Source organism: Malus sylvestris, chromosome 11 (assembly GCF_916048215.2).
Source record: "Malus sylvestris chromosome 11, drMalSylv7.2, whole genome shotgun sequence".
NCBI lineage: Eukaryota > Viridiplantae > Streptophyta > Magnoliopsida > Rosales > Rosaceae > Malus > Malus sylvestris.
The window spans coordinates 32437330-32452562 of record NC_062270.1 but is presented as its reverse complement, the minus strand read 5'-3'; the positions used below and the strand labels follow the sequence as shown (position 1 = coordinate 32452562).

Sequence of the window (15233 nt, the reverse complement as noted above, 5' to 3'; positions counted from 1 at the left end):
GGTCCAAATACCTTACGTTTCGCGAGTGAATCGAGTTTGACCTGGATTGCTTGTTTCCAATTTGACTAATCGGTTCTACGTTGGCATTCATCGACGGAACATGGATCAATGTCATCGCTAAGCATGATGTCAGTAGCTACTGAGTACGAGAATGCATCGTCGATGATCATCTCATTCCTATTCTAAACCTCATCCAATACTGTGTAGTGGACCGAAATCTCATGATTTTCGGGAAGTCGACATGTTTCGTGTGAAGCATTACCGTAATGTTGGTGCCATTTTTCTCTTCTGGGGTTGTGAATCCTTTGAACCAAGGGGTCTGCCACGCTTCAGGGTCGGATCAGATGATTGGCTACTCACCAATGTACCTTATCGCGTGGAGGGTACGGCCTCCCCATCTTCAGGGACAGTCCGACCTTCCCAGGCGGGTTGTTAACGTACGCGGGGTACATCTATCTTTGCAGGTGTGTTAGCAGCGGGTATATGTGATCTTGTCATCTTTGCTAGATCATTAAAAGCATCTCGCATGCTTTGAGCAATGCTCTGAAGATCTATAATTTGACGCACCTCAGTTTCAGAGTGGGCAGTGCGGGGATCTAAATGAGACATAACACGAGCATACCACGACAATTTGTAGCGTTCTACGGGAACGTTAGCATGCTAATCTCCCCCTAACGACGAGAAGACTGTCTCATCAAAGTGACAATCTGCAAAACGTGTGGTAAAGAGATCTCCTGTCAATGGTTCTAAGTAGTGAACAATTAATGGCAAATCATAACCGACATAGATTCCCATTTTTCTTTGAGGACCCATTTTGGTATGTAGCGGCGGCGTTATTGGCACATAAATGGCACACCCAAACACCCATAAATGCGAGACGTCAGGCTCGTATCTAGTGACCAATTGTAACGGTGATGGGTAGCGGTGGGCCTCAGGCGGACCAACATAGCTGCGTGCAATATTACATAACTCAAGGCAGATACCGGCAGTTTGGTTCTCATAACCAAAGTCCGAGTTATCAATTGAATGCGCTTTATGAAAGCTTCTACCAGACCATTTTGGATGTGAACATGGGGTACATGATGTTCCACATTTATCCTTACTGACATGCAATAATCGTCAAAAGTCTGTGACGTAAACTCTCCAGCGTTATCCAGTCGAATCGACTTGATCAGATAATCAGGGTGGTGAGCCCTTAGCTTAATGATTTGGGCTAGGAGTTTAGCAAACGCGGCGTTATGTGTGGACAACAAGCAAACATGTGACCATTGTGTCAATGTATCAACCAACACCATAAATGGTTGGATAGGTCCACAAATGTTCCCTTGAATCCTCTGAAAAAATTTAGGGGGGTCGTGAATAATCTTTTTATATGAGGGTTGAGTATTCAACTTCTCTAAAAAACACGCTTTGCATGGTGGGAGTCCAACATAGGGATGTAACTTATGCTCGTGTGAAGATTTGAGGATTCGGTGCATCGTGTCACGTCCAGGATGTCCCAAATGATCATGCCAAAGCAACAAAGCGTCCGCTAACTCAGGCATAGGGCTAGCCACATTGTGGGCTTCTATGCTGCGAATGGTTGTGATGTACAACCCACTTGGCAAACGTTACAACTTCTCGTGAATATGCTTCTGGCCATATTCATACGAAGTGATACAAAGAAATTCAAAACCACGATCTTTAGTGGTTTCAAGATGATATTGATTATCTCGAATATCTCTAAAACTCAGCAACGTTCTTCCAGAATGTAGAGAATATAATGCCTCCTTAAGGGTCAGAATTGTACCATTAGACAACATGATACATGCCTTTCTTTATCCTTCAATCAGGTTGGATGAGCCTGAGAGAGTTGTTAAATGAGCTTTCTTGGGTATGAAGTTAGTAAAATAATGTCGTTCATGCAAGATGGTATGCGTTGTTGCACTATCTGCCAGACAACTAACTTCCCCACTACACATACCTAGAAATAAATTGATTGAATTGAAATATAAGTCCATTCATTCAATTAAGTAATTCGAGAAAATAATATTCATTCAAATAACAATCCATAATTCAAAACAAACAAAAACCAAACAAATTATTCCAAATACTTAGAAAAATTGTTCAAAATTAAACCATAAACCTAGCAAAATAGGGGGGTAGGGCTGGCCACTCTTAGTGGGTTTGGCCACTAGGGGTAAACACCCTAAATACATGTCTATTTTATTCATCCATAGGCGATGACACCTCCTGGAAATCCGATATCTCCATTGATGTGGTTGCATCTTCCGGATGATCCATATGTGCAAAATTAGACTCACGACGAAAATGATACTTGGCAATAGCCTCAGGGGAAGCTTGGCATACGCGTGACCAATGATCCTTTGATCCATAACGAGAGCACATGTCCAGTTCAATAGAAGCAGCCTGAACGAGAGTTTTGCCATTGTTCTTGAAGTTTGGAAGCTTAGGGGTGAGTGGTGGACGCTGATGGGTCACATTTCTTCCCTTAGGTGCGACACTCTGTTGACCTTGGGCCCGTGTTTAGGCTTGCCGCCCATTGCCATGGCCAGATGTTTCTTTCGTCGTTTATGGCTGCTATAATAGGTCGCATGCGCTTCAAGCGCAGCGTTCGAGCTAGTGGGTCAAACTTGATAATTCTTCATCAAAAGCTGGTTATGCATTTCAGCAAGAAGTAAAATAAAGATCAAATCTGAAAACTTGGTGAATTTCTGTACCCTATATTGTTGCTGCAAGATAATATTGGTGGCATAAAAGGTCGAATAAGTTTTCTCTAGGAGATCTGATTCGGTTAGTTCCACTTTGCAGAATTTCAACAGAGAGCGGATTCTACAAACTTCAGAGTTGTATTCATTCACAAACTTAAAGTGCTGGAAGCAAAGATGCTGCCAGTCGTATCTTGCTTCAAACAAGTATATGTCTTTCTAGTGATCGAAACGGTCGACTAGAGCAAGCCAGAGGGTGTGTGGGTCCTCCTCAGCGAGATACTCAGTCTGCAGTGCATCATGAATGTGTCTTCGGATGAAGATCATTGCAGTAGCCTTTTGAGCTTCGCCAACATGTTTGTTGGCGATAGGTGCCTCGATGGTGGCTCTAATACCCTTTGCAGTGAGATGAAGCTTCATGTCGTGAACCCACTTCAGATAGTTTCTTCCAGAGACTTCTAAAGAGGAGAAATCGAACTTGTTCAAGTTCGACATGTCCCTAAAACAGAGGGAGAAAATGTGATTAGTCATATGGTAAGCCATAGACATATATCGTAGAACATACAGGTTCTATAGACATATAGTGGTTTAATTTATGCATGAAAACTACGGGTTTCATTTGGTATGTTTTGAATGAAAACTTCAGGTTTCAAAGGCACTGAATTTGAAACTACAGGTTCAATTTAGTTTTATGAACAATTAGTTCATAATGAGAGGTTCCTGCAAGAAACATAAAATGCAATATACTAACTAAGTGTAGTGGATTTGAGGTTCTTCAGGAACTCAAGTGTGAGAGCTTCATAACTACGAAAGCATGTGACGGTTCAAAGTATAAAAATAAATTATTGAATCGTTAATGTCCAAAAGTGATATTCAAGTCAATAATTTTGGATTCATTATCAGATTAATGGACTGCAGGTCACTTTTAATTAATTCAATAAATCTGGCCATAAGGGGTTGATTGTAGAAGCTAAATAATATTAAAATAATATTATTGGATTGAAAATACAGCCCCAAAATAATTTTGGGCTTGGTGCCAGGGGTAAGGGCACGAGTGTGGGTGCCTTAAGCATAAGGTGAAGCCCAAAAAAAACCTTGGGGTGGTCTTCATGCCATGATGAAGGGAGGAAACCCTAGCCGCTAGAGAGAAGAGAGGGGGCCGACCACTATTAGAGAGAAGAGAGATTGATTTAATTGTGAGGTGTGTTTGATTCATCCTATTGTGCCTTTATTTATAGTAGTATGAAGGGTAAAAACCTTTCCCTTTAGGATTACAATATTTAATAGGTAATCTAATCCTAATAGGAATATACATTCCCAGATTCCCTAGGATTTACACAATTACATTCTTATTCTAAATATGACTGCAACAGGTTAAACATTGTTATCGACTGAATTTTTACATTATTATAACAAAATCAAAGAAAAGTATAAAAAACTAAAAGGTTAATCTTAGTTTACTACCTTGAAATTTCGGATTTTTTAATATTTGGTACATGAAGTTTTTTTTCATTCCAATGTTATATCTCAAGTCTTAATTTTGGGACAGTTTCATATATCTGTTAAGTTTTCCGTTAGAACTTCTGTTAACTGATGATGTGGCGCCCATGTGGACAATAATTGAGTGGCACATGTCAATATGGGCCCACTTCAATATTAAAAAAAACACAAAAAAAAGAATAAAAAAGAAAAATCCCAACCTGTCCCCACCCCTGCACCCTTCTTTTCTCTTCTGCAAATCCCAGCACCTCACCTAAATCCCAACATCTCTCAATTTCTCTCTCTCTGTCTCTCTCTCACTCTCTTCCTCCGCCTTATTTGCGATGAAAATAAGATGACGATAATCACCCAGCAAACCCTACCACCACCGCTAGTCTCTTTGCCAATCTCTCTAAACCCACACCCTGCAAAACCCAGCAAACCAAAATGTGCTATGTGGGAAAAGCAACAGAGATCTTCATTTCCATCAATTTGACCCATTTAGGACTGGGAGCCAAATTGGTCTAGGAGTTGAAATTAGAGGTTTCAGGGGAAATGGAGAAGACCTAGATGGCAATCTGATTCACCATTGGAGATAGAACTGGATATGGGTATTAGCATGGTGCAGAGCTCAGATCCGTTCACAATCGAGCTATTGCAAAAGAAGGCTTGAGGTTTGGGTTTGCAGGCGGTAATGTTGGCCAACGTCCACACGTTCTGGAGAGGCTGGTGACCTCGGCTAGGATTAGGAGGGAGAGAATAGTGGTTGCGCTGTGCGAGGCAACGTAGTGGCATGTGAGGAAGATGAAAAGCGTGATGAGGACGACGACGAGGGTGTTGTGGGCAAGGAGAACAGGGGAGTGTAATGGAAGAAAAGAGAAGAGAGAAAGGATGGAGAGGGTGTGGGGGTTGATGGATGAGTGGTTTTATTTTTTTTTTATTTTTTTTTGTATTTTTTTAATTTTGAAGTGGGCCCATATTGACATGTAGCGCTCAGTTATTGTCTACGTTACTAGTTAACGGAAAACTTAACGGATATATGAAACTGTCCCAAAATTAAGACTTGAGGTATGACTTTGGGATGAAAAAAACTTCATGCAACAAATGTTGAAAACCACAAAACTTCAGGATAATAAACTGATATTAACCCAAAACTAAAATTGACGTGTGAAGAAATTTATCTCCCTTCGATTTAGTACGTCAAATACCATTATTATAACAAAAAAGTGATGACTTGGAAAATTTTCACGTGATTATCCTATGTGGCATATGATTACAATCTTTGTTTGGGGAGGTGGAGGTATGGCGAGTTGTAGAGAGTTTCTTGTGTGTGGTGGAGGTTGAAGATAATGACAGGTTCTTTGGATCAAGACAGAGGGGAGGGTGCATGTTCATTTTCCTTGGGTGTAATCCCCGACCATATATGGAGGGCGACGCTACAGTGATGTCTTTTAAGCACCCCATTAATAATGTGGAGAGCAACTCCAACTCACGCAACATGACACATTGTCAATATGGTATCTATATAAATAAAATAATCTTAAATTATGTATCGAAAAGTTTACACATAGCGTTGCACTGTTAGCACGAGGGGCGACGCATGCAGTGTATCCTTTCCTATAACATGCCAATTTAAAATACAACTAATTGATTAGGAAATGTTAAGATTCTTAGATCAGTCGTACACACACAAATTCATTTATTCTTTATATGTTTAGAAGGTGTATTGTCTTGGGATCCAGCTTCTCTGCCCTCTCACTTCTCATACTTTCATTGTGCGGTCACGGTTAAGTTACATCAATATTTTATATTGATTTTTTTATAGAGATAGTAAGACAAAAAGCAATAGTAATATAAAATATTGACGTGACTTAACCGTGACCGCACAAATAAAAGAGGATGAGAATGTATGGGAAGTGGGAGGGCAGAGAAGCCAGGTCCATTGTCTTGGTAGTTAAGGCTGTACTCATGTCGGGTGTGATTTGCATAGAGACATCATCTCTTATATTTAACACTTAATCCACGTCAAGGTTAACTGTTGGCAAAATATTAGAGTTAATTCCATCAACTAGGTATGCTTTAGAGACGGCGTCAATTATGAAGTCAGTGAAGTTTGGGAACCACACTTGCCAGTTAGAAAAATGACATGGGATATTATTGCTCACAAATTTTCTTTGCATATATAAATTAAACTGATGTTGATCACGATAGTCGTGTGAGTGGTTGCTAGTTGCATGCTGACTATCCTGTTATCCTCCTTTTCCCTTGGAGTATGATTTTCTCTCCTCTTATCCTTCTTTTCCCTTTCATTTGAGGATTTTGATGTACAATTTGAGTTTAATTAATGCCTTTCACATATGAGCTCTTGATAGCATCAAATTTAGGAGAAAAGCACCTCAGACTTAATAGTGTAGAGAAATTCAACTTACTTTATAACACCATAGGAATTTTACAACTAATTAAGAATCAAGAGCATCCCAAGTGGATAGATGATGAGGTCTCCCACTTGAAGAATTTGTTTTTCTTCGTTCAAAAGTAACATTCATTAAAGAGAAAAAAAAGTTACATGCGTCAACATAAAGGAAGGCAACCCAAAATACAATGGAAAGTCCCAACTACATTTCTAGACCCAGCCCAATAAGCAAAAAGACAAACTAAAAAAAACTTATATATCTCTATCTTTTAAAAGCATAAAAAAAAAGAAATTTTATCATAAATGTTTTTTCAAATTGACACGCTTCATCAAGATAGTCATTTGTAAATTAATGTCATCCTTGGGTTAGAATAATATAAAATTTCTATTAATGTGCTGACTTGGCACATTAAACCCCTATTTCAATTTTATGATAACATGTAAATTAGAGAAGGGTTTTAATTTTTTCAAAAAAAAAAAATTTCATCTTCTTCTTGTTTGAATCCAGCCACCGTCTTCTTCGAACCCAGCCTAGGGATGGGCAATGGTTATGCGAGCGGGTAACCGCGGTTATTTTACCCATAACCGTTTATGTTCATACCCGCATAACCGTTTACCCGTTGGGTAATTACATAAATGGTTATACCCATAACCATAACCGTTTATAAACGGTTATCCATACCCATAACCGTGTACCCATTTACCCATAACCATTTACCCATTTAACCATAACTATAACCATTTACCCGTTTACCCATTTTTTCGCCCGTTTATCCTTTTTTTACCCATTTACCCTTTTTTTTCTCCCGTCTACATTATTTTTTTAACAATTTGAAAATTACAAAAGAAAAATTTGTCATAATTTTTATTTTCTGACAATTAAACACCGTTATAAGTACATTTTAGCATACATTTCCCTATTTTAATCATTTAAGTCCTCGTATAATTCCAATAATTGAAATAATAGTTTCCGAACGATATTTTTCTGTAAAGCAACCAATCAATTTTTTTTATTCTGTATAGCAACCAATAAAATATGAAAGTTCAGGAACCTGAGAAAATTGAGCCTAAAGGAAGAGTAAAAGTAGAGCTTTTTTATTTCTGAATTCCCGAATGATTTTTAAAGCAACAAACCCTTTAGCAACAGCTCATAAATCTGTGTTTCTGATAACAAAAAACAACCATACGAAACCAACCAAATTTCATCTAATTCATCACAAAACTGAGTTAACCCTCTATTATTTCATATAATTTCATCTAATTGAAATCTGTGTTTCGAACACGTTCAATCACAAAGTATCATCGACTCGTTGTCACCAAAAGAGGCCTACAAAAGAAATGTATAATTGAATTAGTATGCATAAATTGAATGAGCATCACCAATAACTCCAAAGTAAAAAATAAAAATAAAGATTAGTTTTTACCACATTCACATCAGTATCATCACCGAATGAAGAATCTTCAACACGAGTAGAGTTTGAAGCTGGTTCAATAATAAAAATTAAAATTAGGCTAAAATAGTAAAATTTTGAACATATACATAATTTATATGAAATTTTACAGTAAGTACCTCGCATCTGACCCCACAACCAGTCTCGAGAACACATGAGTGCTTCCACCGTGCTTGAATGAAGTCGGCTACGGTGTGGACTAATAATCCTACCACCAGTACTAAATGAAGACTCTGAAGCTACTGTAGATACAGGAATAGCCAAAATATCTCGAGCTATCTGATGCAAAATAGGATATTTAATCCCATTTGTCTTCCACCACGACAATATATCAAAATCTTGAGTCCTAGGCAAGACTTTCTCCCCCAAATATAGGTCTAAGTCAGATTGTTCATTACCGATGGTAGAATCCATAACAAACTGGTCATAAGATGTTAAAGGATCACCAACTCTGAAATCAAATGACTGTGATGGAAAATCAGTCAAAGAAGAAGATTCAGAAGACCGATGACCAGGTCTATGCTTCAATTCATACTCTTTGACCAACTTAACAGCCAAGTCAAAGACTTTCTCAATTTCTGATGGAGCATTCTCTTTATAAATAAGAGGAAAATAATACTCGATCAATTTCATCTTGAACCTTGGATCCAGAATAGCTGCAATTGCCATAGCACCATGAATTTTATGCCAATACTTTTCAAACTTGATTGACATCTTTGTTGCCATTAACTTAACTTCAACATGGTCAGACTCAAGCCACTTACAGATTGCAATCCTAATCTGACACACATTTGGAAAATAAAGATTTGATGTGGGATATTTGATCCCAGAAAATAACTCAGTCACTTGGTGAAAGATCTCCAACTTTTCAGCAATCATGTTAGTCTTCGCCCAATCTTCTTCACTTGGAACATTTTTATATGAAGGCTCACGCTGTTTTAAACGAGGAAATACATCTTTATATACCAATGCAGTGGTAAGCATCACATACGTCGAGTTCCACCTAGTTTTACAATCAAGGACTAACTTCCTAGAGAACTTAATTTTCATTTGTTGAGCTATCTCAACAAATTTTTCCTCTCTTTTTGCTGTCCCAGACCAATATGCAACACTATTCCGAATAGTCTCAATACTATCCCTAATCACATCCAATCCATCCTTAACTATCAAATTAAGTATGTGAGCACAACAACGCATATGAAATAATTCTCCGTTTAACACAAGTGAAAGCTTGCAATATGTCACTATATCCTCAATCATGGCATCATTTGTAGAGCAATTATCTACTGTGAGAGCAGACAACTTACCATCAATATTCCACTCTGATAAGCAATCTATCATTATAGCAGAAAGTGTCTCGGCATTATGTGGGCATGGAACATATGCAAACCTGATATAAAACACCACTTAATTATCATAACTCAGAGTAACATGATGTGCTAGGCAATAAAACAGCCAACAGAACAAAACAGCCAACAGAACAGAACAAGACATATTACAAACTTAGTCAAAAGCATGAAAGCTAACGCAAGAAAGTGAAGAACAAAACAGCCAACAGAACAAAACAAGACATATTACAAAGATATGGTATTAGTTCGATAAATTAACTTAGAATTCGACTTTGAAGCGTCCACGAAGCATCGATAAAATGAGAAGTGATAGCCATAAACCCTCTCTTCTGATTACTTGAAGTCCACATGTCAGTCGTGATTGCAATTTTACTCTTGTTCATTTGCAACAACTTCATGGTCTCTCCCTTTTCACATTCAAATACTTTCATAATATCCCTCTTGATAGTACTTCTAGAAATAACCTTAAATAAGGGTTGCAATGAATTGCAAAACCTCTTAAAACCCAAGTGGTCCACCATAGATAAAGGATACTCATGTAAGATAATCATATAAGCTAGCTCTTTCCTAGCATTACCTTCATCAAAACTATATGCACCATGTTTAACAGACCCATCACCGGTTATAACTGGACTCTTTTTCTTTGTCTTCAATACAGGACATGTTCTAACATGTGAAAGTAAAGATGAAGTACCAACAGTGGAGCCCGATGCTAGCCTAGCTTTATAATGGTTACAGACAGCCTTCACCTCCCCACAAAAACTTTTTTCCTCAAAATGCTGCCAGACAACTGAGGTTCTTTTTCTCTTCCTACCACTGTCATCAAAGCTTGATTCACTTAGGTCCAATTCTTGATCAAGATTAATTGGTTCAATAGCTTGGTTCTCGCTTTGAGTCTCCATCTTGCCACAAAAAATGAAGATATAGAGTTCAGAATATAAAAGATGTTGGAAATTTGAGTAGTTTGAGTAGAAATTTCCTTGTCCCACATTGGCCATTCCCAAAAGATTTTATCACTTTATAAGGTTTTGTCCTTTAAAGAAAGTGATTGGAGTAATAGGCCTGGAGACTAAAATTGGGCTCACCCTTGGGGTTGGGCTTTGGGATGTAATAATTAATTGGTAATTAATATATAATTAATTATAATTAATATATAATTAATATATATTTAATTGTCAAAAGATGGGCCTTGGGCCTTGGGGCTCTTGGGCACTAATAATTAAATTATTTAATTAATTATTTTTCGGATTTACTTAATTATTTTTTAATTAAATTCGAATTTAATTAATTAATTATTTTTTATGAAAAGACTCATCCTTTCAGATGAAGTCTTAGAGTTCTTTCTGAACACATAGCAAAGCACCCTTCTGAAGAGATGTCTCCCAACAGTCACACCCCATTCTCATACCTGTTGCAAACAGGCATCTATCTGCTATATATACATACATCTGCATAGCATTTAGAACACAGAAATAATAAACTTCATCTTCTACATTCATAAACCTTCTTACTAAGAGAACCACACTAAATTCGCCAGAAGTTAAATTTTCCAGTGCTGGAATTTTAACTTGATCGTTGAATCCTGGTGAAGCAGACGTCCGTAGAACTACAAGCACAGAGTAGGGACGAAATTTCTGTTTCAAGGACATTGCGGTACGCAAGCCTCGATCTTCAAGTTGTCTGTTTTATAATTCATATTTTAGTTTATATTCTGTTAGTTTCTATTGCATTTATTATTTATTAGCATATATAAATTATCACAGATTGTTGACATATATTGACAACAAAAGAAAAACAGGAAAGCAATTGAACAAAAGAAAAACCCAAGGTCAATATACTATTTGGGTTATACTTTGTGAAGGTGCATTGCAGGAACCAACAACTCTATCACGTTTCATGGTAAGATTCACCTAATACCAACAAGTTTCCAGTGATGATATGTATGTTAAGAGCTGACTCTTTGATGCCAATTGTAAGTAGCATCAGGCGAAATCGCTGCAATAATATGTAATAATGGATAACATAGTAACCATTTCTATCCAAAGCCACCCCAAAATAACTCAAATACACAAGAAAAACCATACATATATTTAATAACAGACATGAACTTGACTAGTCACAATATCACAGTCAAGCATGAACAAACCATACAGACGTCAGAGACAAATGAACTCTGCATTATGATATACATCCAAGATTAAAAAAATCATTTAACTAAATATTTCCAACAACGGTTAAGGTTAAAAGAGGTGTTAGTCACACACAAGGATTGTACCTGAAAATTTCATACAGAGAATCACACGCACAAAAACTCTAGGGATCTCCATCCACTGGTAGAAAACAAGTTCATACAAAGAATCGCACGCACAAAAACTTAAATTCCAAGTTATACTAAAGGAGCAGCTTATACACAAGGATTGATCTTCACAATGGTGGCAACTTTAGCTCGAGATCTTCACTTGTGGCACCAGTGATATGAATAAGACTAAGATGACATGCAAAATGTGAATCTAGCAACAAACAAATCTCCTCAATCGAACATCAACAGATTGAGAGGATTTGATATGGCTCATACAAGAAGGTGCTGTATGAGTCAGCTACCCTATATGGTAGCTGCACACAAACTCCTCATCCCCACCTATGATGAATACTTGGCTCCAGAGTACAAGCTAACCCCTGACTTCTTAACTGAATTAAACTAATCTCACATTATATAAACGGTCTCACCCACATTCTTCACCCAAACAACAGAAACCAAATGATATCAATGATAATAATATTAATAAACAGAAAGTTCATATGCTACATTTCATTCAAACAAAACAATACCAAATAGTCCTAGGCAAAATTTAAAAGCCTGTAGAGTAATAAGAGTTGAATAAAGATATGTGAGCACATAATTACTCTACTAAATTCAGTAATACATAGCAAAGATACAAACTGGAGAACCAAAATCTCAAACCCTAGAACTAAATTCAGTAATACTAAATTCAGTAGTACATTTCCAAAATCTCAAACCCTAAATTAAATTTACCTGATGTCCCGGATTCTGAGGTGAGGAGTTGTCTGAGGGTGGTGAGGTTGTCTGAGCGAGGTCGCCTGGTCGAGTCGAAGTCGAGAGGTGCAGAGAGAGAGCGACGGAGAGAGAGGCGCAGAGAGAGAGCGACGGAGAGAGGCGCAAAGAGAGAGCGACGGAGAGAGAGAGTGACGGAGAGAGAGAGTGACGGACGGAGAGAGAGAGAGCGACGGAGAGATAGAGTGATGAAGTCGAGAGGCGGAGAAAGAGAGTGACAGAGTTGTAAGTTGTAACTCTGAGGTTTTTAATTTTTTTTTTTTTAACTTTACATATATTAAATTAAATGGGTAAATGGATACCCGTTATAACCATGAATATTACCCATAACCGATGGATACCCGTTATAACCGCGGATAATACCCATAACCGTCCATTTAAATTTCATGGATAAACGGTTATACCCATAACCGTTTATTTGTTTAAACGGTTAACAATAACCATAACCATTAAGTTTAAATTGACGGGTAACCGCGATTACCCATACCCATGGGTATTTTGCCCATCCCTAACCCAGCCACCAAACAACAATCGTCATCTTTTTGGCTTAAATCCGGCTCTACATATCTAATTCCAACTCCAATTTTTGATAGCTATTCTCATTGCAATTTTTTTTCAATTTGGGTTAAATTTCATTATATTTTTATCTGATTTCAATTATATAGATTTTTCTTTACACGAACTTCATTAAAGGGCAAAAGCCCACCAACATAACCAGAGCAGCAGAGAGCTACAAAAGCTTGTGCCATGGTTCCAAGATTGCATCACCACCACTGGACATGGAACGCGCGGTGAATCCGCCATGAAAGAGAAATAGACAACAATATACCCCTTAAAAATCCAATCCCCCACCAACACACCCCCATCAGAATTACTCGCTGAAAATCCCCAGGGGAATTCGGGGTTTGAGTTGTCAGTGAGTTCCCGTGAGGAAGAGAAGGCAGTGGTGGTGACGGAGGAAGAAAAGGCGATGTCGGCGACCGGAATAAAGATCGTGACTGGTTTGGCTTTTGTAATGGAAGATGAGCCATAAACTTTTGATAATTTATGAATTTTGTAAAGGGTTGATATAGATATTGCTAGTTCTTCGTGCAGCTGGACTAGTTGGCCTTGAGGGGTTGTGTAACTTGTGTTGTTGGGATTTGCAGGGAAGCTGAGAAGGTGGAGTATTTGAAGCAATTGGGGGTTGACCATGTGGTGGACTCTAGCAGCGAAAATCTTATCCAAAGTGTGAAGGATCTCTGAAATCCCGAAAACTTAAAAGGCAATGAAGGTTTTGAATTGGGGAGGCGAAGAACATAACTGTTCATCATTTTATTTTTAGTTTTAAATTATATAAAAAAATTGATTATTTAAATATTTTTAATTCCATGTAATATTTAATTAGACTTTATGGAACCTAGTTATATGCCACATTAGCACATAACAGAAATTTCGACCGAATTATGACAAAAAGACCATATTGATTTACAATATCCATTTTTAAAAGCTATATTAATTGATTTTCAATTTTAAGAACTATCTTGATGATGAGACCAGCCAATTTCATGAACAATATATGATAAAAACTCTAAAACAAATGTCGTCTTGACTTATCAACAACCACCAAAACACCTAATTTGGAGAAAATAACCGACTAGTCAATTCGAGCAAGGCAGCACAACATAAAAATTACAAACCTGCAACTAGAAGTACACCACAATCATATTTTGTCATTAGGTGCGCCCTCAAGAGAAAGTTATCGGATCCAAACCACCTTCACCAACTCCTACAATTATATACAAAACTAGTAACAGGTGAAAGGGAGGCTAAGGGGATATGTGAACCATTGCTTTGACAGAAGCCGCAACACTCGAGAAAATCTGGCATGCCGGTCATGGATGGTGAAGAAAAAAAAAGAATTTGGCATCCATCTTTAGTTTATCGCTCGTAGATCTGAGCAAGGGTTGTGGTGGTTATGGATTATGAGGATGAGAGGTAGAGGGAAGAGACGTGGGGTGATGGTTGTTTGGATTTGAAAAGGGACAACAAGAAGTTAGGATGAGTGGAAAATTAAGGGAACGAAAACAACAAAAAGCGATGATAAAAACCGGAGAAACAATGATGAACACTGAGCAAGAATGTCACCGACTCTCAAAATGGCAACCGGAAGAAACGTTTGTGGGCAGAGCACGAGAAGTTGGGAGTCTTTTTAGGACATTAGTCGTCTTTTTTAACACTCGGAAGAGTTCTTTTATAAAACCTAGTTTGGTGGCGTGTATTTTCTATTTCACTATTTAGTTAATATGCAGTGAGAGTGCGTTTGTTACATCGGACTATCTCAGATTAGATTAGTTTTAGGGATTAAATTAGTTTGACTTAGACTAGACTAATCTAGACTGAGTTAGTGAAGTGTTTGATATAGTATCGAACTAAAAAACACAATAATTAATAAATTCTAATATTATATTAATTTATTCATATCAATTAACATTTTATCATTAATTTATTTTTCTTTTAGGAAATTTCTTCCTTTCTCTCGAAAGGTCTAACATTTTTGCTTCCTTTCCACTGTCTCCATTCTCTCTCCCTTGTTTTCTACCCCTTTTTCTCCAGCCAACCGTCTCTCTCCCGTCTCTTTTTTTCTCCCCTTTTTCTCCATGTTTTCTTTTCAAAGGAAGAAGCCGATTATACACCTGATTTCATTTGGATCCAAAGACCAACAAGTATTTCTTTTTGTTTCTCAAAGAAGAGAAAGCTATCTCTTTTACTCAAAAATCC

The 15233-nt window shown here is 37.6% G+C and overlaps 1 pseudogene; it reads right to left on the bottom strand.

Moving 5' to 3' along the window:
* Positions 1-7674: 7674 nt before the first annotated feature.
* LOC126588319 (uncharacterized) lies at positions 7675-12674 on the bottom strand (annotated as a pseudogene).
* Positions 12675-15233: the final 2559 nt, after the last annotated feature.